At 48.7% G+C, this 25289-nt stretch overlaps 8 non-coding genes and 2 pseudogenes across 8 annotated transcripts; all 10 read left to right on the forward strand.

Annotated features, from left to right (window-relative positions):
• Positions 1-244: 244 nt before the first annotated feature.
• LOC130305935 (U2 spliceosomal RNA) lies at positions 245-435 on the forward strand. The gene has a single exon (XR_008855350.1). It is a non-coding gene; the product is annotated as a U2 spliceosomal RNA (small nuclear RNA).
• Positions 436-2525: 2090 nt separating this feature from the next.
• LOC130305916 (U2 spliceosomal RNA) lies at positions 2526-2716 on the forward strand. Its single transcript, XR_008855331.1, has one exon. It is a non-coding gene; the product is annotated as a U2 spliceosomal RNA (small nuclear RNA).
• A 2098-nt stretch (positions 2717-4814) lies between these two features.
• Positions 4815-5005, forward strand: LOC130305917 (U2 spliceosomal RNA). The gene has a single exon (XR_008855332.1). It is a non-coding gene; the product is annotated as a U2 spliceosomal RNA (small nuclear RNA).
• Positions 5006-7080: 2075 nt separating this feature from the next.
• LOC130305942 (U2 spliceosomal RNA) lies at positions 7081-7247 on the forward strand (annotated as a pseudogene).
• A 5769-nt stretch (positions 7248-13016) lies between these two features.
• On the forward strand, positions 13017-13189 carry LOC130305939 (U2 spliceosomal RNA; annotated as a pseudogene).
• Positions 13190-15274: 2085 nt separating this feature from the next.
• On the forward strand, positions 15275-15465 carry LOC130305918 (U2 spliceosomal RNA). Its single transcript, XR_008855333.1, has one exon. It is a non-coding gene; the product is annotated as a U2 spliceosomal RNA (small nuclear RNA).
• A 2084-nt stretch (positions 15466-17549) lies between these two features.
• LOC130305919 (U2 spliceosomal RNA) lies at positions 17550-17740 on the forward strand. Its single transcript, XR_008855334.1, has one exon. It is a non-coding gene; the product is annotated as a U2 spliceosomal RNA (small nuclear RNA).
• Positions 17741-19824: 2084 nt separating this feature from the next.
• On the forward strand, positions 19825-20015 carry LOC130305920 (U2 spliceosomal RNA). The gene has a single exon (XR_008855335.1). It is a non-coding gene; the product is annotated as a U2 spliceosomal RNA (small nuclear RNA).
• Positions 20016-22100: 2085 nt separating this feature from the next.
• On the forward strand, positions 22101-22291 carry LOC130305922 (U2 spliceosomal RNA). Its single transcript, XR_008855337.1, has one exon. It is a non-coding gene; the product is annotated as a U2 spliceosomal RNA (small nuclear RNA).
• A 2087-nt stretch (positions 22292-24378) lies between these two features.
• On the forward strand, positions 24379-24569 carry LOC130305923 (U2 spliceosomal RNA). Its single transcript, XR_008855338.1, has one exon. It is a non-coding gene; the product is annotated as a U2 spliceosomal RNA (small nuclear RNA).
• The last annotated feature ends 720 nt before the right edge of the window (positions 24570-25289 follow it).

The following is a 25289-nucleotide window of genomic DNA, read 5'->3' on the forward strand; positions in this document are numbered from 1 at the left end:
GTAAGAAGGGTTCCTGGCAAATCCGGGTTATGGATTGCATTTAAAAAGGCCCCGTGGGAGTGCAATGGGCCCCTGTCTTGCTGCTTAGCAATAATGGTATGGGTTTAGGTTCTGCTGTGTGTACTGGTGGTTGACTGCCCCCCAGCCCAGAGTGTGCATGGAAAATTGTCTGGCAGCCTCCCTGACAGCAAGCAGTGATAGTGCCCATGAAGGGGACCTTGTTGGGCCCGCCCCTTTCACGGTTATCGCTTCTCGGCCTTTTGGCTAAGATCAAGTGTAGTATCTGTTCTTATTAGTTTAATATCTGATACGTCCCCTATCTGGGGACCATATATTAAATGGATTTTTGAGAACGGGGGCCGATTTCGAAGCTTGCTTCCGTCGCCCTATGCATTGACCCGATATGGCAGTATCTTCGGGTACAGTGCACCACCCCCTTACAGGGTTAAAAAGAAAGATTCCTACTTTCATTGCTACCTGCTTGCTGGCTAGCCAGCTAGCCAGCCCTGTGGGCCTTGCTGCTGCTGCTGCTGCAGCCAAAAAACAAAAGGTGGTGCTGCTGCTGCTTCTGCTTCTGCTTGTGTCTGGCCGCTGTTGGAGCGTCCAGGCACAGGACTTCTGCTGCTGCTGACTAAATGGCCTCCTTAATTGGATCATTTGAGTAGCCAGCACACCTGTGCAGGTAGGGCATGACATGATAGGCAGCTGCCTTGATAGCGGGTGGGTGCTGAATGTTCCTAATTGACAAAATAAGATTAATGCTTATGAAGAAATATAAAATCTCATCCCTTCCCCAATATCGCGCCACACCCCTACCCCTTAATTCCCTGGTTGAACTTGATGGACATATGTCTTTTTTCGACCGTACTAACTATGTAACTATGTAACATAACATGGGGGGGGGGTCTCCTGGCTGTTCACACAGGTGTGTCATTGCTGTACATTGACCATGCATTGCTTCTGTGGTATTGCAAAGGCAAAGACAAATGCTTCCAGCCATCCATTGCACTAATGGATTGGTCATCAGCTGGCTGTCTATGTCCCGCATCAATATAGACCAAAGTACAGAGGGTTAGGCTATGCTATTGTGCACCTACCTGATGCATCAGAAGGTGCGAGGCCCTTGCTAAATTCTGTGCACAGACTTTGAGATCTATGCTTTAGACTGTATCTAAACCTGCTCCAACATGGACTGACATTCTGGCCTACTTTCAGCCGATGCGACTTGTCTGTCGCTGAACAGTCGCTTTTTATGTATTCAGCACCTATGTATAATGTTGTAAAAATGCTCTAGAAGCTAAAGTCGCAGAAATGTCACACATATTTGGCCTGCAACTTTCTGTGCGACAAATTCAGACAGGAAAAATCAGTATAAATCCTTAGAAAATTATCCCCCAGTGTCTCCATCTGCTGGCGGTATTGAATAAGCATTGCTGCACTGATGGGGTATGCATTAGACGAAAAAAAAGAAGAAAAAGAAGAATAATACGCCCAGAAAAGAGGCGAAAAGGAGAAAAACGTAAAAAAACGTGAAAAAAAAGTAAGAGGAAGAGAAGGGAAAAAAAGGTGGAAATGGGTTTAAAAGTGATTTCGGCGGAGATATATATATATATATATATATATATATATATATATATATATATATATATATACGCGCACACACACACATATATATAAACGTATTCTCCGTTGAGATATTGCAGCCGCTGCTGTGTCCAGGCCCAGGAGCCTTAGCACTGTGCTGTGATGTCACTCAATACCACTGACATCACTAGGTGTAAACAACATCTCTCCTTTGCTGTGTATGTGACTATGGAGCTGTTTGGTGATGTCGTCTATTATGGCCTTCATAGAAGCAACAGGAGATTGTTGCATCCATCTAGAACCCTCAGAACTACAGTGCTATGATGTCACTCACTTCCACAGGCCTTGCAGAGTGTAAACAACAACAACCCAGCTTTGTTGTGTATGTAACCATAGGGATTTGTGATGTCACCTAGAACCTTCACAGCAGCGACAGCTTTATGAGGAGCATCAGCACTGCTCTGCCTGAGCAGAACCATCACCGCCATAGGTTGTCAAATAACCCGGGTTTAACCCACACAGGTAAGTCCAATGGGGTGCAGGCATGTCCTCTATGCTTACAGCTTCCCGTGGGTGTTGGTTTGATACCGTTTGGGGACAGCCAAGGAGGCATCTGCAGGCAACAAAGGTAGGTGTGTGCTTGTGTGTGTGTTTCCTATGCAGATCCTAAGCCCAGTGTCACATGCAAGTAGGAGGAGTAAGAAGGGTTCCTGGCAAATCCGGGTTATGGATTGCATTTAAAAAGGCCCCGTGGGAGTGCAATGGGCCCCTGTCTTGCTGCTTAGCAATAATGGTATGGGTTTAGGTTCTGCTGTGTGTACTGGTGGTTGACTGCCCCCCAGCCCAGAGTGTGCATGGAAAATTGTCTGGCAGCCTCCCTGACAGCAAGCAGTGATAGTGCCCATGAAGGGGACCTTGTTGGGCCTGCCCCTTTCACGGTTATCGCTTCTCGGCCTTTTGGCTAAGATCAAGTGTAGTATCTGTTCTTATCAGTTTAATATCTGATACGTCCCCTATCTGGGGACCATATATTAAATGGATTTTTGAGAACGGGGGCCGATTTCGAAGCTTGCTTCCGTCGCCCTATGCATTGACCCGATATGGCAGTATCTTCGGGTACAGTGCACCACCCCCTTACAGGGTTAAAAAGAAAGATTCCTACTTTCATTGCTACCTGCTTGCTGGCTAGCCAGCTAGCCAGCCCTGTGGGCCTTGCTGCTGCTGCTGCTGCAGCCAAAAAACAAAAGGTGGTGCTGCTGCTGCTTCTGCTTCTGCTTGTGTCTGGCCGCTGTTGGAGCGTCCAGGCACAGGACTTCTGCTGCTGCTGACTAAATGGCGTCCTTAATTGGATCATTTGAGTAGCCAGCACACCTGTGCAGGTAGGGCATGACATGATAGGCAGCTGCCTTGATAGCGGGTGGGTGCTGAATGTTCCTAATTGACAAAATAAGATTAATGCTTATGAAGAAATATAAAATCTCATCCCTTCCCCAATATCGCGCCACACCCCTACCCCTTAATTCCCTGGTTGAACTTGATGGACATATGTCTTTTTTCGACCGTACTAACTATGTAACTATGTAACATAACATGGGGGGGGGGGTCTCCTGGCTGTTCACACAGGTGTGTCATTGCTGTACATTGACCATGCATTGCTTCTGTGGTATTGCAAAGGCAAAGACAAATGCTTCCAGCCATCCATTGCACTAATGGATTGGTCATCAGCTGGCTGTCTATGTCCCGCATCAATATAGACCAAAGTACAGAGGGTTAGGCTATGCTATTGTGCACCTACCTGATGCATCAGAAGGTGCGAGGCCCTTGCTAAATTCTGTGCACAGACTTTGAGATCTATGCTTTAGACTGTATCTAAACCTGCTCCAACATGGACTGACATTCTGGCCTACTTTCAGCCGATGCGACTTGTCTGTCGCTGAACAGTCGCTTTTTATGTATTCAGCACCTATGTATAATGTTGTAAAAATGCTCTAGAAGCTAAAGTCGCAGAAATGTCACACATATTTGGCCTGCAACTTTCTGTGCGACAAATTCAGACAGGAAAAATCAGTATAAATCCTTAGAAAATTATCCCCCAGTGTCTCCATCTGCTGGCGGTATTGAATAAGCATTGCTGCACTGATGGGGTATGCATTAGACGAAAAAAAAGAAGAAAAAGAAGAATAATACGCCCAGAAAAGAGGCGAAAAGGAGAAAAACGTAAAAAAACGTGAAAAAAAAGTAAGAGGAAGAGAAGGGAAAAAAAGGTGGAAATGGGTTTAAAAGTGATTTCGGCGGAGAATATATATATATATATATATATATATATATATATATATATATATATATATATATATATACGCGCACACACACACATATATATAAACGTATTCTCCGTTGAGATATTGCAGCCGCTGCTGTGTCCAGGCCCAGGAGCCTTAGCACTGTGCTGTGATGTCACTCAATACCACTGACATCACTAGGTGTAAACAACATCTCTCCTTTGCTGTGTATGTGACTATGGAGCTGTTTGGTGATGTCGTCTATTATGGCCTTCATAGAAGCAACAGGAGATTGTTGCATCCATCTAGAACCCTCAGAACTACAGTGCTATGATGTCACTCACTTCCACAGGCCTTGCAGAGTGTAAACAACAACAACCCAGCTTTGTTGTGTATGTAACCATAGGGATTTGTGATGTCACCTAGAACCTTCACAGCAGCGACAGCTTTATGAGGAGCATCAGCACTGCTCTGCCTGAGCAGAACCATCACCGCCATAGGTTGTCAAATAACCCGGGTTTAACCCACACAGGTAAGTCCAATGGGGTGCAGGCATGTCCTCTATGCTTACAGCTTCCCGTGGGTGTTGGTTTGATACCGTTTGGGGACAGCCAAGGAGGCATCTGCAGGCAACAAAGGTAGGTGTGTGCTTGTGTGTGTGTTTCCTATGCAGATCCTAAGCCCAGTGTCACATGCAAGTAGGAGGAGTAAGAAGGGTTCCTGGCAAATCCGGGTTATGGATTGCATTTAAAAAGGCCCCGTGGGAGTGCAATGGGCCCCTGTCTTGCTGCTTAGCAATAATGGTATGGGTTTAGGTTCTGCTGTGTGTACTGGTGGTTGACTGCCCCCCAGCCCAGAGTGTGCATGGAAAATTGTCTGGCAGCCTCCCTGACAGCAAGCAGTGATAGTGCCCATGAAGGGGACCTTGTTGGGCCCGCCCCTTTCACGGTTATCGCTTCTCGGCCTTTTGGCTAAGATCAAGTGTAGTATCTGTTCTTATCAGTTTAATATCTGATACGTCCCCTATCTGGGGACCATATATTAAATGGATTTTTGAGAACGGGGGCCGATTTCGAAGCTTGCTTCCGTCGCCCTATGCATTGACCCGATATGGCAGTATCTTCGGGTACAGTGCACCACCCCCTTACAGGGTTAAAAAGAAAGATTCCTACTTTCATTGCTACCTGCTTGCTGGCTAGCCAGCTAGCCAGCCCTGTGGGCCTTGCTGCTGCTGCTGCTGCAGCCAAAAAACAAAAGGTGGTGCTGCTGCTGCTTCTGCTTCTGCTTGTGTCTGGCCGCTGTTGGAGCGTCCAGGCACAGGACTTCTGCTGCTGCTGACTAAATGGCCTCCTTAATTGGATCATTTGAGTAGCCAGCACACCTGTGCAGGTAGGGCATGACATGATAGGCAGCTGCCTTGATAGCGGGTGGGTGCTGAATGTTCCTAATTGACAAAATAAGATTAATGCTTATGAAGAAATATAAAATCTCATCCCTTCCCCAATATCGCGCCACACCCCTACCCCTTAATTCCCTGGTTGAACTTGATGGACATATGTCTTTTTTCGACCGTACTAACTATGTAACTATGTAACATAACATGGGGGGGGGGGTCTCCTGGCTGTTCACACAGGTGTGTCATTGCTGTACATTGACCATGCATTGCTTCTGTGGTATTGCAAAGGCAAAGACAAATGCTTCCAGCCATCCATTGCACTAATGGATTGGTCATCAGCTGGCTGTCTATGTCCCGCATCAATATAGACCAAAGTACAGAGGGTTAGGCTATGCTATTGTGCACCTACCTGATGCATCAGAAGGTGCGAGGCCCTTGCTAAATTCTGTGCACAGACTTTGAGATCTATGCTTTAGACTGTATCTAAACCTGCTCCAACATGGACTGACATTCTGGCCTACTTTCAGCCGATGCGACTTGTCTGTCGCTGAACAGTCGCTTTTTATGTATTCAGCACCTATGTATAATGTTGTAAAAATGCTCTAGAAGCTAAAGTCGCAGAAATGTCACACATATTTGGCCTGCAACTTTCTGTGCGACAAATTCAGACAGGAAAAATCAGTATAAATCCTTAGAAAATTATCCCCCAGTGTCTCCATCTGCTGGCGGTATTGAATAAGCATTGCTGCACTGATGGGGTATGCATTAGACGAAAAAAAAGAAGAAAAAGAAGAATAATACGCCCAGAAAAGAGGCGAAAAGGAGAAAAACGTAAAAAAACGTGAAAAAAAAGTAAGAGGAAGAGAAGGGAAAAAAAGGTGGAAATGGGTTTAAAAGTGATTTCGGCGGAGAAATATATATATATATATATATATATATATATATATACGCGCACACACACACATATATATAAACGTATTCTCCGTTGAGATATTGCAGCCGCTGCTGTGTCCAGGCCCAGGAGCCTTAGCACTGTGCTGTGATGTCACTCAATACCACTGACATCACTAGGTGTAAACAACATCTCTCCTTTGCTGTGTATGTGACTATGGAGCTGTTTGGTGATGTCGTCTATTATGGCCTTCATAGAAGCAACAGGAGATTGTTGCATCCATCTAGAACCCTCAGAACTACAGTGCTATGATGTCACTCACTTCCACAGGCCTTGCAGAGTGTAAACAACAACAACCCAGCTTTGTTGTGTATGTAACCATAGGGATTTGTGATGTCACCTAGAACCTTCACAGCAGCGACAGCTTTATGAGGAGCATCAGCACTGCTCTGCCTGAGCAGAACCATCACCGCCATAGGTTGTCAAATAACCCGGGTTTAACCCACACAGGTAAGTCCAATGGGGTGCAGGCATGTCCTCTATGCTTACAGCTTCCCGTGGGTGTTGGTTTGATACCGTTTGGGGACAGCCAAGGAGGCATCTGCAGGCAACAAAGGTAGGTGTGTGCTTGTGTGTGTGTTTCCTATGCAGATCCTAAGCCCAGTGTCACATGCAAGTAGGAGGAGTAAGAAGGGTTCCTGGCAAATCCGGGTTATGGATTGCATTTAAAAAGGCCCCGTGGGAGTGCAATGGGCCCCTGTCTTGCTGCTTAGCAATAATGGTATGGGTTTAGGTTCTGCTGTGTGTACTGGTGGTTGACTGCCCCCCAGCCCAGAGTGTGCATGGAAAATTGTCTGGCAGCCTCCCTGACAGCAAGCAGTGATAGTGCCCATGAAGGGGACCTTGTTGGGCCCGCCCCTTTCACGGTTATCGCTTCTCGGCCTTTTGGCTAAGATCAAGTGTAGTATCTGTTCTTATCAGTACTTACCTGGCAGGGGAGATACCATGATCGCTACGGTCTGAAGAACTCCAAGCATTGTGGTAGAGATTTTGCGTAGTACGATTGCAGTACTTTTCGTTCTTATTAGAACCGCATTTCTCTAGAGCATACCACCTGAAGATCGTCTCCTGCCTGCCTCGGAACATCTGAAGAAGGAGAAGATCTTGAAGACTGCAGCTCCGGAAGAAGCCGACGAAGAACCTGGAAGAAGGGAATCGGCGGTGAATTCCGGAACAGCGGCGAAGAGGAAGGCGGCGCAGAATCTTTTCGAAGAAACTCGCTGCCTCTGGAGAAGGATTTGCATAGCTCCTCCCACCGGGACCGGATCTGCATAGCTCCTCCCACCCGGGAAAGAAGACTTTGCGAAGCCTCTCTCCACAAGCAAGCAAGGAAGCGGAAAAGAGCCTGCTGGAAGAAGCCATGGCCTCAACCAGCAAGTCCACCCAGGAGGCTGCAGGGCAAGGCCTGGAGGTCCAGCCCCAACCACAGCAAGCTTCAACCTCCACCACGGCAAGGCAGAAGGGCGGCAGAATTCCTAACCTGGAAGCTCCAACCCTGGAGCCCTGGATGAGGCAGACTGTTGCCTTGAAGCTCAAGCCCGTGGACGGAAGGGTGCCGGACATGTCCCACGACGTGTTCTGCAAGAAGATGCTGGCGGATCAAGGCTTCCCCACGGCTGACACCCTGGGAATAGCAACCTTCTTTTCGGGAATCTTCTACATCACCTTTGCCACCATTGGGACCTGTAGAAGATACTGGGAGGTGGTGAAAGCGGCGAGTCCCGAATCCCCTTTCTCTCGCTTTGTGGGCAACTGCCTTATTCAAAGAGAGGAGAGGCGGGTGACGGTCTCAATGCGGAACCCACACACCCCAGGCACGGACATCTCGACCTTCCTGAAGCGCTTCTGCACCGTGGTGAGGGAGCCCACCCGCATCCTGAACTCACTCGGATACTGGACCTGCAAGTGGTCTGTGGTCGTCAGACTCAACAAGAACCCTGCTTCTCCAGACGGACTACAGCACCTGCCAACGACATTTTCCTTGGGCAACTCCACAGGACTTATCTTCTACCCGGACATGCCGCAGACCTGCAGGAGATGTGGCAAGATGGGCCACGAGGGCAAGGACTGTACGGAGGATGCCTGCAGGTATTGCCGTGTGACAGGTCACACGACCAAGGACTGCCCCAAGAGCAAGACCTGCAACCTCTGCGGACTGGCAGCCCACAGCTACAAGGACTGCCCCCAGAGGGAGAGAACATGGGCATCTGTGGCAGCGAGAGCACCGAAGCCAGCCCCAGCTCCGGAGCCAACACCACGGATGGCCAAGCCGACCAAGGAGGGTAAGAAGGCGAAAGCCACCACCCCTGCCCCGTCCCGCCCCTCCCCTGCCCCTCCCGCCCCATCCCCTGCCCCTCCCGCCCCATCTCCTGCCCCATCCCGCCCCACCCCTGCCCCATCCCGCCCCACCCCTGCCCCATCCCGTCCCACCCCTGCCCCATCCCGTCCCACCCCTGCCCCATCCCGTCCCACCCCTGCCCCTCCTGCCCCATCCCGCCCCACCCCTGCCCCCCGTACCCCACCCCGGCCCACCCCTGCCCCGTCCTCCCCTGCCCGGCCCACCCCTGCCCCGTCCTCCCCTGCCCGGCCCACCCCTGCCCCGTCCTCCCCTGCCCGGGCACTCTCTCCTGCCCCCCGCCCCACCCAGCCTCCTTTCTCTCCTGGCCCAGCAGCACCTAACCCCCCTCCAGCTGCTGGTGCCCGCCCTTCGGAGGACTTTCCTGTGCTTCCTCCCCCAGGTACCATACAGAGGAAGAGGAAAGGAAGGGACAACGTATCAGAAGAGTCCCACAAAAGAAAGATAATCGAGACCTGCGAAACCCCTCAAGCTTCAGATGAGGAGGAGGAGATGGAGCAGGTCTGCGAGAGCCCTGAGGCTTCAGAAGGAGAGGAGGTGATGGAGCAGGCCCAAGTGGAGCAGGTCCAAGCAGAGCCAGTCCAAGCTCAATCTATGGAGGAGCTGCTGCAGGACCCAGAGGTTAAGAAAATCCTGGACACTCCGTCCAACACGGTCTACGACGAGTTCTTGGAAGGGCGCTACGAGAAGCCACAGGAGCCGACAGGCGCCAGAGAAGAGGACCCGTCCGACCAGACTGGTAACTAGTATCAGAACTAACCTCTCTTTTTATTCCCATGGCTGATCTCAACATCTTCTGCATTAATGTGAGGAGTATTAGAGCTTGGTTTAGATTTCAGACTGTTCTTACGTTCTTAGATTCCCAGAAGTGTGATGTTTACATGTTGCAGGAATGTGCTTTGTCTGCTTCTAGGTCTTACAACCATCTGGCCAGGCAGTGGCCTCACGGCCCTTCCTACTGGTCTGGTGGGGGCGACAATAGGTCTGCGGGGGTGGCCATCCTGATCAGGGGAGGTAACTTTGCACTTGATTCCGTCCGGGAGCTCGTCTGTGGCAGACTTCTTGTCGCAGACGGTTCCTGGGCGGGTGAGCCCGTGCGGCTCATCAACGTGTACGCCTCCCCTGAGAGGGATGTCCGACTGGAGGTTCTCCAGGCCCTGCGGGCTGAACTCGCCACCACTAGGGCAGTAGTGTTGGGTGGTGACTTCAACTGCCCCATTGAGGTGGACGGGCGCAGTTCTGGCACATCCGCCAACCTGGACGTGACGTCTAAACTGCTGATTGAGATGGTGACGGAGGCATCCTTGCAGGACGTTGTCGGGTCCATCGGGAACGGCTCCGTAAACTATACGTGGAGCCGCCCCGATGGCTCGCTCCGTTCTCGGATAGACTTCATCTTCACTTCGAGAGCAGTCAGAAAGGTGTCGTACTCTATGGTCCCCTGCTTCTTCTCTGACCACAGGGCCATTCGATTCCGGGGGACTCTGGGCCATGGATTCCCTCCTGGCCCAGGCTCCTGGAAGTTGAATTGTGCCCTGTTGGAGCAGAGGGAGGTCATGGAGGAACTTAGGGATGCGTACCTTGTATGGCGAAATGACAAATGTCTGTTCAAGTGCATCAGCGATTGGTGGGAATATGTTAAAGTCGAATTCCGTTGTTTCTTTCAGGCAAAAGGCAGACAACAGGCGTGTGCGAAGAAGTGGGACTTGAGGAAACTGCAGCGCGAGCTGCGGTCCCTGCAGGACCTGCTCCAGTGTGGCTGGGACGTCAGGGAGGAGCTGGAGGAGACCAAAAAGAGCTTGAAAAGGCACTTTGAGGAGGAATCCAAGCGAATCGTCTTTCGTTCCAAGGTGGAGAACCTGGAGAAGGGTGAGAAATGTAACTCTTTCTTTTTCAGGAAGCTCCATGCCGGCCACACGCCCCTGACTGAGCTACGAGATGAGACCGGACACATGAGGAGCGGCAAGGAGGAAGTGATGGGGGTCGTCCACGACTTCTACAGCAACCTCTACGCCCCCAAGTCATCCGACCCCGAAGCCGCCGAGAGGTTCCTGTCAGGTGTCACTAACGTTGTTGATCCCGCAGGTGCGGCGGCTATGGACGATCCCTTGACGGTGGGGGAGCTGCTCTCTGCCGCTAGATCCTTTAAGCCCGGCAGGACCCCGGGCAGTGACGGTCTCCCGGCCGAGCTCTACGTAGCGCTGGGTGACCTGATCTGTCCGGACCTGTTGGAGGTGTACGAGGAGATGGTGGTGGGGGGCAGAATGCCTCCGTCGTTGAGGGAAGGGATGATCACGATCTTGTATAAGCGGAAGGGGGAGAGATGTGACCTGAAAAACTGGCGTCCCATCTCTCTCCTGAACGTGGACTACAAGATCCTCGCCAAGGTGCTGGCCAACAGGCTGAAACCTGTCATGGGGCAGATCGTCCATCCGGACCAGACCTGCAGCATTCCTGGCCGCAGGATTGCCGACAGCCTTGCCCTTGTGAGAGACACGGTCCATTACATCCAGGACCGCGGGGGCCGCGCCGCCCTGGTCAGCTTAGATCAGGAGAAGGCGTTCGACCGTGTCTCCCACGCATTCATGGACAGGGTTTTGCGCAGGCTGGGTCTGGGGAAGATGTTTTGCTCTTTTGTTAACGTTATGTATTTTGACATTTACAGCACGGTGTTGGTGAACGGCTGGAAGACTGACCCCTTTTCCATTCTTTCAGGGGTTAGACAAGGCTGCCCTCTTTCACCTCTCCTTTTTGTTTGTGTTATAGAGCTCTTCGCTGAGACTATCCGGCAGAATGGAGAGATCAGAGGGATCACCGCACCAGGACCAGATCGCCACGAGGTCAAGTGCTCGCTCTACATGGACGACGTGACCGTCTTCTGCGCTGACCAGCGTTCGGTGACTGCACTCGTCCAGACCTGCGAGGACTTCGGCAGAGCTTCGGGGGCAAAAGTCAACTGTGGGAAGTCGGAGGCCATGCTCTTCGGGGAGTGGCACCTGGCTTCTTCCGCCCCCTTCCCCTTTACTATTAAGCCGGACTTCATTCAAATTCTTGGAGTCTGGTTCGGGAAGGAAGGAGCGGCCCTTAAGTCTTGGCAAGACCGACTAGGAAGGATAAACTCAAAGATCGGACTGTGGAGCTCCAGAAAGCTCACGATGGAAGGCAAGGCACTTGTCCTGCGGAGTGAAGTTTTGCCTGTGCTCCAATATACCGCACAGGCCTGGCCTCCCCATACCACCGTTTGCAAGGCCATCACCCGGACAGTGTTTGGCTTCGTCTGGGGCAAAATGGACAGAGTCAAGAGGACCGTGATGTACAAGGAACCCCGCAAGGGAGGGAAGGGAATACCCGACATCCCCGCTCTGCTGAGGGCCTCCTTTGCATGTGTCACGGTGCAGCGGACTCTTGTAGAAAAGACTGGCTCAGCGGGCAGGTCCATGTCTCGCTTGCTTCTCATGCCCCTCTGGAGACAGCTGGGCTGGGACAAGTGGGACAGCTCCATCCCTTACAACTGGAACACTCCCTGGTTCTATGGGGATGTTGTCCGGTTTGTGAGGGAGCACCAGCTGGAAGGACTGAAACCAGACCTATGGAAGCCAAAGACAATCCACAAGCTCATCCGAGCTAAGGACTCGACCGAGCTGGTTCCGGGACTCCCCGCAGCCACTGCAGAGACAGTTTGGAACAATGTGGCCTCAAAGCGGCTTACCAATGGACACAAGGACTTGTCGTGGATGGCCGTCATGGGAGGTCTCTCTCTCAGGTCATTCATGCATGCCCGCAACCTGTGCAAGACCCGGTACTGCCCCCGTTGCCCCTACGTGGAGGAAACATCTTTCCACGTGTTTTGGCAGTGCCCCTTTGCACAGGGTCTGTTGGACGCCCTAGAACAGGAACTCAGAGACTCAGTGCCCAGGAGCTGCCTATCGTACCATTCGGTGCTTTACGGCCTGTTCCCTGGGACCCACGACGTGGAGACCATCCAGGAGGCCTGGCGCCTTATGAACTGTTTTAAGGACGCAGTGTGGCTCTCCAGGAACCGCCTCGTGATCAACAGGGAAAACATGTCCGTCCGGGACTGCCGCAGGTTCATCAAGAACCTGCTTAGAGACTATTCCATCTTGGACAGCTCGGCCGTTGATGAGGAAGAAGAGGAGTGAAGACCCCTCTCCTTCTCCCATGTCTCCCTGAAGATACAGCCCAACAGTTTGGCCCTGTGATCCGCCCCCTCCCTACCCCCACATAGTCGCCCACACCCCTACCCCGATCACAGATTGTATTATTTGGTTTTTGTTTGATCTCTTGTGCTTTTCTATTGCAGGATTGAGCTGAATGTTAGAGTAGCATGGTGTGCGATGTATAGCTTAGGGAACCTTTGCTGTGTATTGTACTATCATGCTTTGTGTGACTGTAATTTATTGTACGACTTGTAATGACTGAACGGAAAATAAAGCTCTTTCAATCAAAAATCTGTTCTTATCAGTTTAATATCTGATACGTCCCCTATCTGGGGACCATATATTAAATGGATTTTTGAGAACGGGGGCCGATTTCGAAGCTTGCTTCCGTCGCCCTATGCATTGACCCGATATGGCAGTATCTTCGGGTACAGTGCACCACCCCCTTACAGGGTTAAAAAGAAAGATTCCTACTTTCATTGCTACCTGCTTGCTGGCTAGCCAGCTAGCCAGCCCTGTGGGCCTTGCTGCTGCTGCTGCTGCAGCCAAAAAACAAAAGGTGGTGCTGCTGCTGCTTCTGCTTCTGCTTGTGTCTGGCCGCTGTTGGAGCGTCCAGGCACAGGACTTCTGCTGCTGCTGACTAAATGGCCTCCTTAATTGGATCATTTGAGTAGCCAGCACACCTGTGCAGGTAGGGCATGACATGATAGGCAGCTGCCTTGATAGCGGGTGGGTGCTGAATGTTCCTAATTGACAAAATAAGATTAATGCTTATGAAGAAATATAAAATCTCATCCCTTCCCCAATATCGCGCCACACCCCTACCCCTTAATTCCCTGGTTGAACTTGATGGACATATGTCTTTTTTCGACCGTACTAACTATGTAACTATGTAACATAACATGGGGGGGGGGGGGTCTCCTGGCTGTTCACACAGGTGTGTCATTGCTGTACATTGACCATGCATTGCTTCTGTGGTATTGCAAAGGCAAAGACAAATGCTTCCAGCCATCCATTGCACTAATGGATTGGTCATCAGCTGGCTGTCTATGTCCCGCATCAATATAGACCAAAGTACAGAGGGTTAGGCTATGCTATTGTGCACCTACCTGATGCATCAGAAGGTGCGAGGCCCTTGCTAAATTCTGTGCACAGACTTTGAGATCTATGCTTTAGACTGTATCTAAACCTGCTCCAACATGGACTGACATTCTGGCCTACTTTCAGCCGATGCGACTTGTCTGTCGCTGAACAGTCGCTTTTTATGTATTCAGCACCTATGTATAATGTTGTAAAAATGCTCTAGAAGCTAAAGTCGCAGAAATGTCACACATATTTGGCCTGCAACTTTCTGTGCGACAAATTCAGACAGGAAAAATCAGTATAAATCCTTAGAAAATTATCCCCCAGTGTCTCCATCTGCTGGCGGTATTGAATAAGCATTGCTGCACTGATGGGGTATGCATTAGACGAAAAAAAAGAAGAAAAAGAAGAATAATACGCCCAGAAAAGAGGCGAAAAGGAGAAAAACGTAAAAAAACGTGAAAAAAAAGTAAGAGGAAGAGAAGGGAAAAAAAGGTGGAAATGGGTTTAAAAGTGATTTCGGCGGAGAAATATATATATATATATATATATATATATATATATATATATATACGCGCACACACACACATATATATAAACGTATTCTCCGTTGAGATATTGCAGCCGCTGCTGTGTCCAGGCCCAGGAGCCTTAGCACTGTGCTGTGATGTCACTCAATACCACTGACATCACTAGGTGTAAACAACATCTCTCCTTTGCTGTGTATGTGACTATGGAGCTGTTTGGTGATGTCGTCTATTATGGCCTTCATAGAAGCAACAGGAGATTGTTGCATCCATCTAGAACCCTCAGAACTACAGTGCTATGATGTCACTCACTTCCACAGGCCTTGCAGAGTGTAAACAACAACAACCCAGCTTTGTTGTGTATGTAACCATAGGGATTTGTGATGTCACCTAGAACCTTCACAGCAGCGACAGCTTTATGAGGAGCATCAGCACTGCTCTGCCTGAGCAGAACCATCACCGCCATAGGTTGTCAAATAACCCAGGTTTAACCCACACAGGTAAGTCCAATGGGGTGCAGGCATGTCCTCTATGCTTACAGCTTCCCGTGGGTGTTGGTTTGATACCGTTTGGGGACAGCCAAGGAGGCATCTGCAGGCAACAAAGGTAGGTGTGTGCTTGTGTGTGTGTTTCCTATGCAGATCCTAAGCCCAGTGTCACATGCAAGTAGGAGGAGTAAGAAGGGTTCCTGGCAAATCCGGGTTATGGATTGCATTTAAAAAGGCCCCGTGGGAGTGCAATGGGCCCCTGTCTTGCTGCTTAGCAATAATGGTATGGGTTTAGGTTCTGCTGTGTGTACTGGTGGTTGACTGCCCCCCAGCCCAGAGTGTGCATGGAAAATTGTCTGGCAGCCTCCCTGACAGCAAGCAGTGATAGTGCCCATGAAGGGGACCTTGTTGGGCCCGCCCCTTTCACGGTTATCGCTTCTCGGCCTTTTGGCTAAGATCAAGTGTAGTATCTGTTCTTATCAGTTTAATATCTGATACGTCCCCTATCTGGGGACCATATATTAAATGGATTTTTGAGAACGGGGGCCGATTTCGAAGCTTGCTTCCGTCGCCCTATGCATTGACCCGATATGGCAGTATCTTCGGGTACAGTGCACCACCCCCTTACAGGGTTAAAAAGAAAGATTCCTACTTTCATTGCTACCTGCTTGCTGGCTAGCCAGCTAGCCAGCCCTGTGGGCCTTGCTGCTGCTGCTGCTGCAGCCAAAAAACAAAAGGTGGTGCTGCTGCTGCTTCTGCTTCTGCTTGTGTCTGGCCGCTGTTGGAGCGTCCAGGCACAGGACTTCTGCTGCTGCTGACTAAATGGCCTCCTTAATTGGATCATTTGAGTAGCCAGCACACCTGTGCAGGTAGGGCATGACATGATAGGCAGCTGCCTTGATAGCGGGTGGGTGCTGAATGTTCCTAATTGACAAAATAAGATTAATGCTTATGAAGAAATATAAAATCTCATCCCTTCCCCAATATCGCGCCACACCCCTACCCCTTAATTCCCTGGTTGAACTTGATGGACATATGTCTTTTTTCGACCGTACTAACTATGTAACTATGTAACATAACATGGGGGGGGGGGGTCTCCTGGCTGTTCACACAGGTGTGTCATTGCTGTACATTGACCATGCATTGCTTCTGTGGTATTGCAAAGGCAAAGACAAATGCTTCCAGCCATCCATTGCACTAATGGATTGGTCATCAGCTGGCTGTCTATGTCCCGCATCAATATAGACCAAAGTACAGAGGGTTAGGCTATGCTATTGTGCACCTACCTGATGCATCAGAAGGTGCGAGGCCCTTGCTAAATTCTGTGCACAGACTTTGAGATCTATGCTTTAGACTGTATCTAAACCTGCTCCAACATGGACTGACATTCTGGCCTACTTTCAGCCGATGCGACTTGTCTGTCGCTGAACAGTCGCTTTTTATGTATTCAGCACCTATGTATAATGTTGTAAAAATGCTCTAGAAGCTAAAGTCGCAGAAATGTCACACATATTTGGCCTGCAACTTTCTGTGCGACAAATTCAGACAGGAAAAATCAGTATAAATCCTTAGAAAATTATCCCCCAGTGTCTCCATCTGCTGGCGGTATTGAATAAGCATTGCTGCACTGATGGGGTATGCATTAGACGAAAAAAAAGAAGAAAAAGAAGAATAATACGCCCAGAAAAGAGGCGAAAAGGAGAAAAACGTAAAAAAACGTGAAAAAAAAGTAAGAGGAAGAGAAGGGAAAAAAAGGTGGAAATGGGTTTAGAAGTGATTTCGGCGGAGAAATATATATATATATATATATATATATATATATATATATATATACGCGCACACACACACATATATATAAACGTATTCTCCGTTGAGATATTGCAGCCGCTGCTGTGTCCAGGCCCAGGAGCCTTAGCACTGTGCTGTGATGTCACTCAATACCACTGACATCACTAGGTGTAAACAACATCTCTCCTTTGCTGTGTATGTGACTATGGAGCTGTTTGGTGATGTCGTCTATTATGGCCTTCATAGAAGCAACAGGAGATTGTTGCATCCATCTAGAACCCTCAGAACTACAGTGCTATGATGTCACTCACTTCCACAGGCCTTGCAGAGTGTAAACAACAACAACCCAGCTTTGTTGTGTATGTAACCATAGGGATTTGTGATGTCACCTAGAACCTTCACAGCAGCGACAGCTTTATGAGGAGCATCAGCACTGCTCTGCCTGAGCAGAACCATCACCGCCATAGGTTGTCAAATAACCCGGGTTTAACCCACACAGGTAAGTCCAATGGGGTGCAGGCATGTCCTCTATGCTTACAGCTTCCCGTGGGTGTTGGTTTGATACCGTTTGGGGACAGCCAAGGAGGCATCTGCAGGCAACAAAGGTAGGTGTGTGCTTGTGTGTGTGTTTCCTATGCAGATCCTAAGCCCAGTGTCACATGCAAGTAGGAGGAGTAAGAAGGGTTCCTGGCAAATCCGGGTTATGGATTGCATTTAAAAAGGCCCCGTGGGAGTGCAATGGGCCCCTGTCTTGCTGCTTAGCAATAATGGTATGGGTTTAGGTTCTGCTGTGTGTACTGGTGGTTGACTGCCCCCCAGCCCAGAGTGTGCATGGAAAATTGTCTGGCAGCCTCCCTGACAGCAAGCAGTGATAGTGCCCATGAAGGGGACCTTGTTGGGCCCGCCCCTTTCACGGTTATCGCTTCTCGGCCTTTTGGCTAAGATCAAGTGTAGTATCTGTTCTTATCAGTTTAATATCTGATACGTCCCCTATCTGGGGACCATATATTAAATGGATTTTTGAGAACGGGGGCCGATTTCGAAGCTTGCTTCCGTCGCCCTATGCATTGACCCGATATGGCAGTATCTTCGGGTACAGTGCACCACCCCCTTACAGGGTTAAAAAGAAAGATTCCTACTTTCATTGCTACCTGCTTGCTGGCTAGCCAGCTAGCCAGCCCTGTGGGCCTTGCTGCTGCTGCTGCTGCAGCCAAAAAACAAAAGGTGGTGCTGCTGCTGCTTCTGCTTCTGCTTGTGTCTGGCCGCTGTTGGAGCGTCCAGGCACAGGACTTCTGCTGCTGCTGACTAAATGGCCTCCTTAATTGGATCATTTGAGTAGCCAGCACACCTGTGCAGGTAGGGCATGACATGATAGGCAGCTGCCTTGATAGCGGGTGGGTGCTGAATGTTCCTAATTGACAAAATAAGATTAATGCTTATGAAGAAATATAAAATCTCATCCCTTCCCCAATATCGCGCCACACCCCTACCCCTTAATTCCCTGGTTGAACTTGATGGACATATGTCTTTTTTCGACCGTACTAACTATGTAACTATGTAACATAACATGGGGGGGGGGTCTCCTGGCTGTTCACACAGGTGTGTCATTGCTGTACATTGACCATGCATTGCTTCTGTGGTATTGCAAAGGCAAAGACAAATGCTTCCAGCCATCCATTGCACTAATGGATTGGTCATCAGCTGGCTGTCTATGTCCCGCATCAATATAGACCAAAGTACAGAGGGTTAGGCTATGCTATTGTGCACCTACCTGATGCATCAGAAGGTGCGAGGCCCTTGCTAAATTCTGTGCACAGACTTTGAGATCTATGCTTTAGACTGTATCTAAACCTGCTCCAACATGGACTGACATTCTGGCCTACTTTCAGCCGATGCGACTTGTCTGTCGCTGAACAGTCGCTTTTTATGTATTCAGCACCTATGTATAATGTTGTAAAAATGCTCTAGAAGCTAAAGTCGCAGAAATGTCACACATATTTGGCCTGCAACTTTCTGTGCGACAAATTCAGACAGGAAAAATCAGTATAAATCCATAGAAAATTATCCCCCAGTGTCTCCATCTGCTGGCGGTATTGAATAAGCATTGCTGCACTGATGGGGTATGCATTAGACGAAAAAAAAGAAGAAAAAGAAGAATAATACGCCCAGAAAAGAGGCGAAAAGGAGAAAAACGTAAAAAAACGTGAAAAAAAAGTAAGAGGAAGAGAAGGGAAAAAAAGGTGGAAATGGGTTTAAAAGTGATTTCGGCGGAGAAATATATATATATATATATATATATATATATATATATATATATATACGCGCACACACACACATATATATAAACGTATTCTCCGTTGAGATATTGCAGCCGCTGCTGTGTCCAGGCCCAGGAGCCTTAGCACTGTGCTGTGATGTCACTCAATACCACTGACATCACTAGGTGTAAACAACATCTCTCCTTTGCTGTGTATGTGACTATGGAGCTGTTTGGTGATGTCGTCTATTATGGCCTTCATAGAAGCAACAGGAGATTGTTGCATCCATCTAGAACCCTCAGAACTACAGTGCTATGATGTCACTCACTTCCACAGGCCTTGCAGAGTGTAAACAACAACAACCCAGCTTTGTTGTGTATGTAACCATAGGGATTTGTGATGTCACCTAGAACCTTCACAGCAGCGACAGCTTTATGAGGAGCATCAGCACTGCTCTGCCTGAGCAGAACCATCACCGCCATAGGTTGTCAAATAACCCGGGTTTAACCCACACAGGTAAGTCCAATGGGGTGCAGGCATGTCCTCTATGCTTACAGCTTCCCGTGGGTGTTGGTTTGATACCGTTTGGGGACAGCCAAGGAGGCATCTGCAGGCAACAAAGGTAGGTGTGTGCTTGTGTGTGTGTTTCCTATGCAGATCCTAAGCCCAGTGTCACATGCAAGTAGGAGGAGTAAGAAGGGTTCCTGGCAAATCCGGGTTATGGATTGCATTTAAAAAGGCCCCGTGGGAGTGCAATGGGCCCCTGTCTTGCTGCTTAGCAATAATGGTATGGGTTTAGGTTCTGCTGTGTGTACTGGTGGTTGACTGCCCCCCAGCCCAGAGTGTGCATGGAAAATTGTCTGGCAGCCTCCCTGACAGCAAGCAGTGATAGTGCCCATGAAGGGGACCTTGTTGGGCCCGCCCCTTTCACGGTTATCGCTTCTCGGCCTTTTGGCTAAGATCAAGTGTAGTATCTGTTCTTATCAGTTTAATATCTGATACGTCCCCTATCTGGGGACCATATATTAAATGGATTTTTGAGAACGGGGGCCGATTTCGAAGCTTGCTTCCGTCGCCCTATGCATTGACCCGATATGGCAGTATCTTCGGGTACAGTGCACCACCCCCTTACAGGGTTAAAAAGAAAGATTCCTACTTTCATTGCTACCTGCTTGCTGGCTAGCCAGCTAGCCAGCCCTGTGGGCCTTGCTGCTGCTGCTGCTGCAGCCAAAAAACAAAAGGTGGTGCTGCTGCTGCTTCTGCTTCTGCTTGTGTCTGGCCGCTGTTGGAGCGTCCAGGCACAGGACTTCTGCTGCTGCTGACTAAATGGCCTCCTTAATTGGATCATTTGAGTAGCCAGCACACCTGTGCAGGTAGGGCATGACATGATAGGCAGCTGCCTTGATAGCGGGTGGGTGCTGAATGTTCCTAATTGACAAAATAAGATTAATGCTTATGAAGAAATATAAAATCTCATCCCTTCCCCAATATCGCGCCACACCCCTACCCCTTAATTCCCTGGTTGAACTTGATGGACATATGTCTTTTTTCGACCGTACTAACTATGTAACTATGTAACATAACATGGGGGGGGGGGTCTCCTGGCTGTTCACACAGGTGTGTCATTGCTGTACATTGACCATGCATTGCTTCTGTGGTATTGCAAAGGCAAAGACAAATGCTTCCAGCCATCCATTGCACTAATGGATTGGTCATCAGCTGGCTGTCTATGTCCCGCATCAATATAGACCAAAGTACAGAGGGTTAGGCTATGCTATTGTGCACCTACCTGATGCATCAGAAGGTGCGAGGCCCTTGCTAAATTCTGTGCACAGACTTTGAGATCTATGCTTTAGACTGTATCTAAACCTGCTCCAACATGGACTGACATTCTGGCCTACTTTCAGCCGATGCGACTTGTCTGTCGCTGAACAGTCGCTTTTTATGTATTCAGCACCTATGTATAATGTTGTAAAAATGCTCTAGAAGCTAAAGTCGCAGAAATGTCACACATATTTGGCCTGCAACTTTCTGTGCGACAAATTCAGACAGGAAAAATCAGTATAAATCCTTAGAAAATTATCCCCCAGTGTCTCCATCTGCTGGCGGTATTGAATAAGCATTGCTGCACTGATGGGGTATGCATTAGACGAAAAAAAAGAAGAAAAAGAAGAATAATACGCCCAGAAAAGAGGCGAAAAGGAGAAAAACGTAAAAAAACGTGAAAAAAAAGTAAGAGGAAGAGAAGGGAAAAAAAGGTGGAAATGGGTTTAAAAGTGATTTCGGCGGAGAAATATATATATATATATATATATATATATATATATATATATATATACGCGCACACACACACATATATATAAACGTATTCTCCGTTGAGATATTGCAGCCGCTGCTGTGTCCAGGCCCAGGAGCCTTAGCACTGTGCTGTGATGTCACTCAATACCACTGACATCACTAGGTGTAAACAACATCTCTCCTTTGCTGTGCATGTGACTATGGAGCTGTTTGGTGATGTCGTCTATTATGGCCTTCATAGAAGCAACAGGAGATTGTTGCATCCATCTAGAACCCTCAGAACTACAGTGCTATGATGTCACTCACTTCCACAGGCCTTGCAGAGTGTAAACAACAACAACCCAGCTTTGTTGTGTATGTAACCATAGGGATTTGTGATGTCACCTAGAACCTTCACAGCAGCGACAGCTTTATGAGGAGCATCAGCACTGCTCTGCCTGAGCAGAACCATCACCGCCATAGGTTGTCAAATAACCCGGGTTTAACCCACACAGGTAAGTCCAATGGGGTGCAGGCATGTCCTCTATGCTTACAGCTTCCCGTGGGTGTTGGTTTGATACCGTTTGGGGACAGCCAAGGAGGCATCTGCAGGCAACAAAGGTAGGTGTGTGCTTGTGTGTGTGTTTCCTATGCAGATCCTAAGCCCAGTGTCACATGCAAGTAGGAGGAGTAAGAAGGGTTCCTGGCAAATCCGGGTTATGGATTGCATTTAAAAAGGCCCCGTGGGAGTGCAATGGGCCCCTGTCTTGCTGCTTAGCAATAATGGTATGGGTTTAGGTTCTGCTGTGTGTACTGGTGGTTGACTGCCCCCCAGCCCAGAGTGTGCATGGAAAATTGTCTGGCAGCCTCCCTGACAGCAAGCAGTGATAGTGCCCATGAAGGGGACCTTGTTGGGCCCGCCCCTTTCACGGTTATCGCTTCTCGGCCTTTTGGCTAAGATCAAGTGTAGTATCTGTTCTTATCAGTTTAATATCTGATACGTCCCCTATCTGGGGACCATATATTAAATGGATTTTTGAGAACGGGGGCCGATTTCGAAGCTTGCTTCCGTCGCCCTATGCATTGACCCGATATGGCAGTATCTTCGGGTACAGTGCACCACCCCCTTACAGGGTTAAAAAGAAAGATTCCTACTTTCATTGCTACCTGCTTGCTGGCTAGCCAGCTAGCCAGCCCTGTGGGCCTTGCTGCTGCTGCTGCTGCAGCCAAAAAACAAAAGGTGGTGCTGCTGCTGCTTCTGCTTCTGCTTGTGTCTGGCCGCTGTTGGAGCGTCCAGGCACAGGACTTCTGCTGCTGCTGACTAAATGGCCTCCTTAATTGGATCATTTGAGTAGCCAGCACACCTGTGCAGGTAGGGCATGACATGATAGGCAGCTGCCTTGATAGCGGGTGGGTGCTGAATGTTCCTAATTGACAAAATAAGATTAATGCTTATGAAGAAATATAAAATCTCATCCCTTCCCCAATATCGCGCCACACCCCTACCCCTTAATTCCCTGGTTGAACTTGATGGACATATGTCTTTTTTCGACCGTACTAACTATGTAACTATGTAACATAACATGGGGGGGGGGGTCTCCTGGCTGTTCACACAGGTGTGTCATTGCTGTACATTGACCATGCATTGCTTCTGTGGTATTGCAAAGGCAAAGACAAATGCTTCCAGCCATCCATTGCACTAATGGATTGGTCATCAGCTGGCTGTCTATGTCCCGCATCAATATAGACCAAAGTACAGAGGGTTAGGCTATGCTATTGTGCACCTACCTGATGCATCAGAAGGTGCGAGGCCCTTGCTAAATTCTGTGCACAGACTTTGAGATCTATGCTTTAGACTGTATCTAAACCTGCTCCAACATGGACTGACATTCTGGCCTACTTTCAGCCGATGCGACTTGTCTGTCGCTGAACAGTCGCTTTTTATGTATTCAGCACCTATGTATAATGTTGTAAAAATGCTCTAGAAGCTAAAGTCGCAGAAATGTCACACATATTTGGCCTGCAACTTTCTGTGCGACAAATTCAGACAGGAAAAATCAGTATAAATCCTTAGAAAATTATCCCCCAGTGTCTCCATCTGCTGGCGGTATTGAATAAGCATTGCTGCACTGATGGGGTATGCATTAGACGAAAAAAAAGAAGAAAAAGAAGAATAATACGCCCAGAAAAGAGGCGAAAAGGAGAAAAACGTAAAAAAACGTGAAAAAAAAGTAAGAGGAAGAGAAGGGAAAAAAAGGTGGAAATGGGTTTAAAAGTGATTTCGGCGGAGAAATATATATATATATATATATATATATATATATATATATATATATATACGCGCACACACACACATATATATAAACGTATTCTCCGTTGAGATATTGCAGCCGCTGCTGTGTCCAGGCCCAGGAGCCTTAGCACTGTGCTGTGATGTCACTCAATACCACTGACATCACTAGGTGTAAACAACATCTCTCCTTTGCTGTGTATGTGACTATGGAGCTGTTTGGTGATGTCGTCTATTATGGCCTTCATAGAAGCAACAGGAGATTGTTGCATCCATCTAGAACCCTCAGAACTACAGTGCTATGATGTCACTCACTTCCACAGGCCTTGCAGAGTGTAAACAACAACAACCCAGCTTTGTTGTCTATGTAACCATAGGGATTTGTGATGTCACCTAGAACCTTCACAGCAGCGACAGCTTTATGAGGAGCATCAGCACTGCTCTGCCTGAGCAGAACCATCACCGCCATAGGTTGTCAAATAACCCGGGTTTAACCCACACAGGTAAGTCCAATGGGGTGCAGGCATGTCCTCTATGCTTACAGCTTCCCGTGGGTGTTGGTTTGATACCGTTTGGGGACAGCCAAGGAGGCATCTGCAGGCAACAAAGGTAGGTGTGTGCTTGTGTGTGTGTTTCCTATGCAGATCCTAAGCCCAGTGTCACATGCAAGTAGGAGGAGTAAGAAGGGTTCCTGGCAAATCCGGGTTATGGATTGCATTTAAAAAGGCCCCGTGGGAGTGCAATGGGCCCCTGTCTTGCTGCTTAGCAATAATGGTATGGGTTTAGGTTCTGCTGTGTGTACTGGTGGTTGACTGCCCCCCAGCCCAGAGTGTGCATGGAAAATTGTCTGGCAGCCTCCCTGACAGCAAGCAGTGATAGTGCCCATGAAGGGGACCTTGTTGGGCCCGCCCCTTTCACGGTTATCGCTTCTCGGCCTTTTGGCTAAGATCAAGTGTAGTATCTGTTCTTATCAGTTTAATATCTGATACGTCCCCTATCTGGGGACCATATATTAAATGGATTTTTGAGAACGGGGGCCGATTTCGAAGCTTGCTTCCGTCGCCCTATGCATTGACCCGATATGGCAGTATCTTCGGGTACAGTGCACCACCCCCTTACAGGGTTAAAAAGAAAGATTCCTACTTTCATTGCTACCTGCTTGCTGGCTAGCCAGCTAGCCAGCCCTGTGGGCCTTGCTGCTGCTGCTGCTGCAGCCAAAAAACAAAAGGTGGTGCTGCTGCTGCTTCTGCTTCTGCTTGTGTCTGGCCGCTGTTGGAGCGTCCAGGCACAGGACTTCTGCTGCTGCTGACTAAATGGCCTCCTTAATTGGATCATTTGAGTAGCCAGCACACCTGTGCAGGTAGGGCATGACATGATAGGCAGCTGCCTTGATAGCGGGTGGGTGCTGAATGTTCCTAATTGACAAAATAAGATTAATGCTTATGAAGAAATATAAAATCTCATCCCTTCCCCAATATCGCGCCACACCCCTACCCCTTAATTCCCTGGTTGAACTTGATGGACATATGTCTTTTTTCGACCGTACTAACTATGTAACTATGTAACATAACATGGGGGGGGGGTCTCCTGGCTGTTCACACAGGTGTGTCATTGCTGTACATTGACCATGCATTGCTTCTGTGGTATTGCAAAGGCAAAGACAAATGCTTCCAGCCATCCATTGCACTAATGGATTGGTCATCAGCTGGCTGTCTATGTCCCGCATCAATATAGACCAAAGTACAGAGGGTTAGGCTATGCTATTGTGCACCTACCTGATGCATCAGAAGGTGCGAGGCCCTTGCTAAATTCTGTGCACAGACTTTGAGATCT

The sequence above is a fragment of the Hyla sarda genome, unplaced genomic scaffold (assembly GCF_029499605.1).
Source record: "Hyla sarda isolate aHylSar1 unplaced genomic scaffold, aHylSar1.hap1 scaffold_1344, whole genome shotgun sequence".
NCBI classification, from domain to species: Eukaryota; Metazoa; Chordata; class Amphibia; order Anura; family Hylidae; genus Hyla; species Hyla sarda.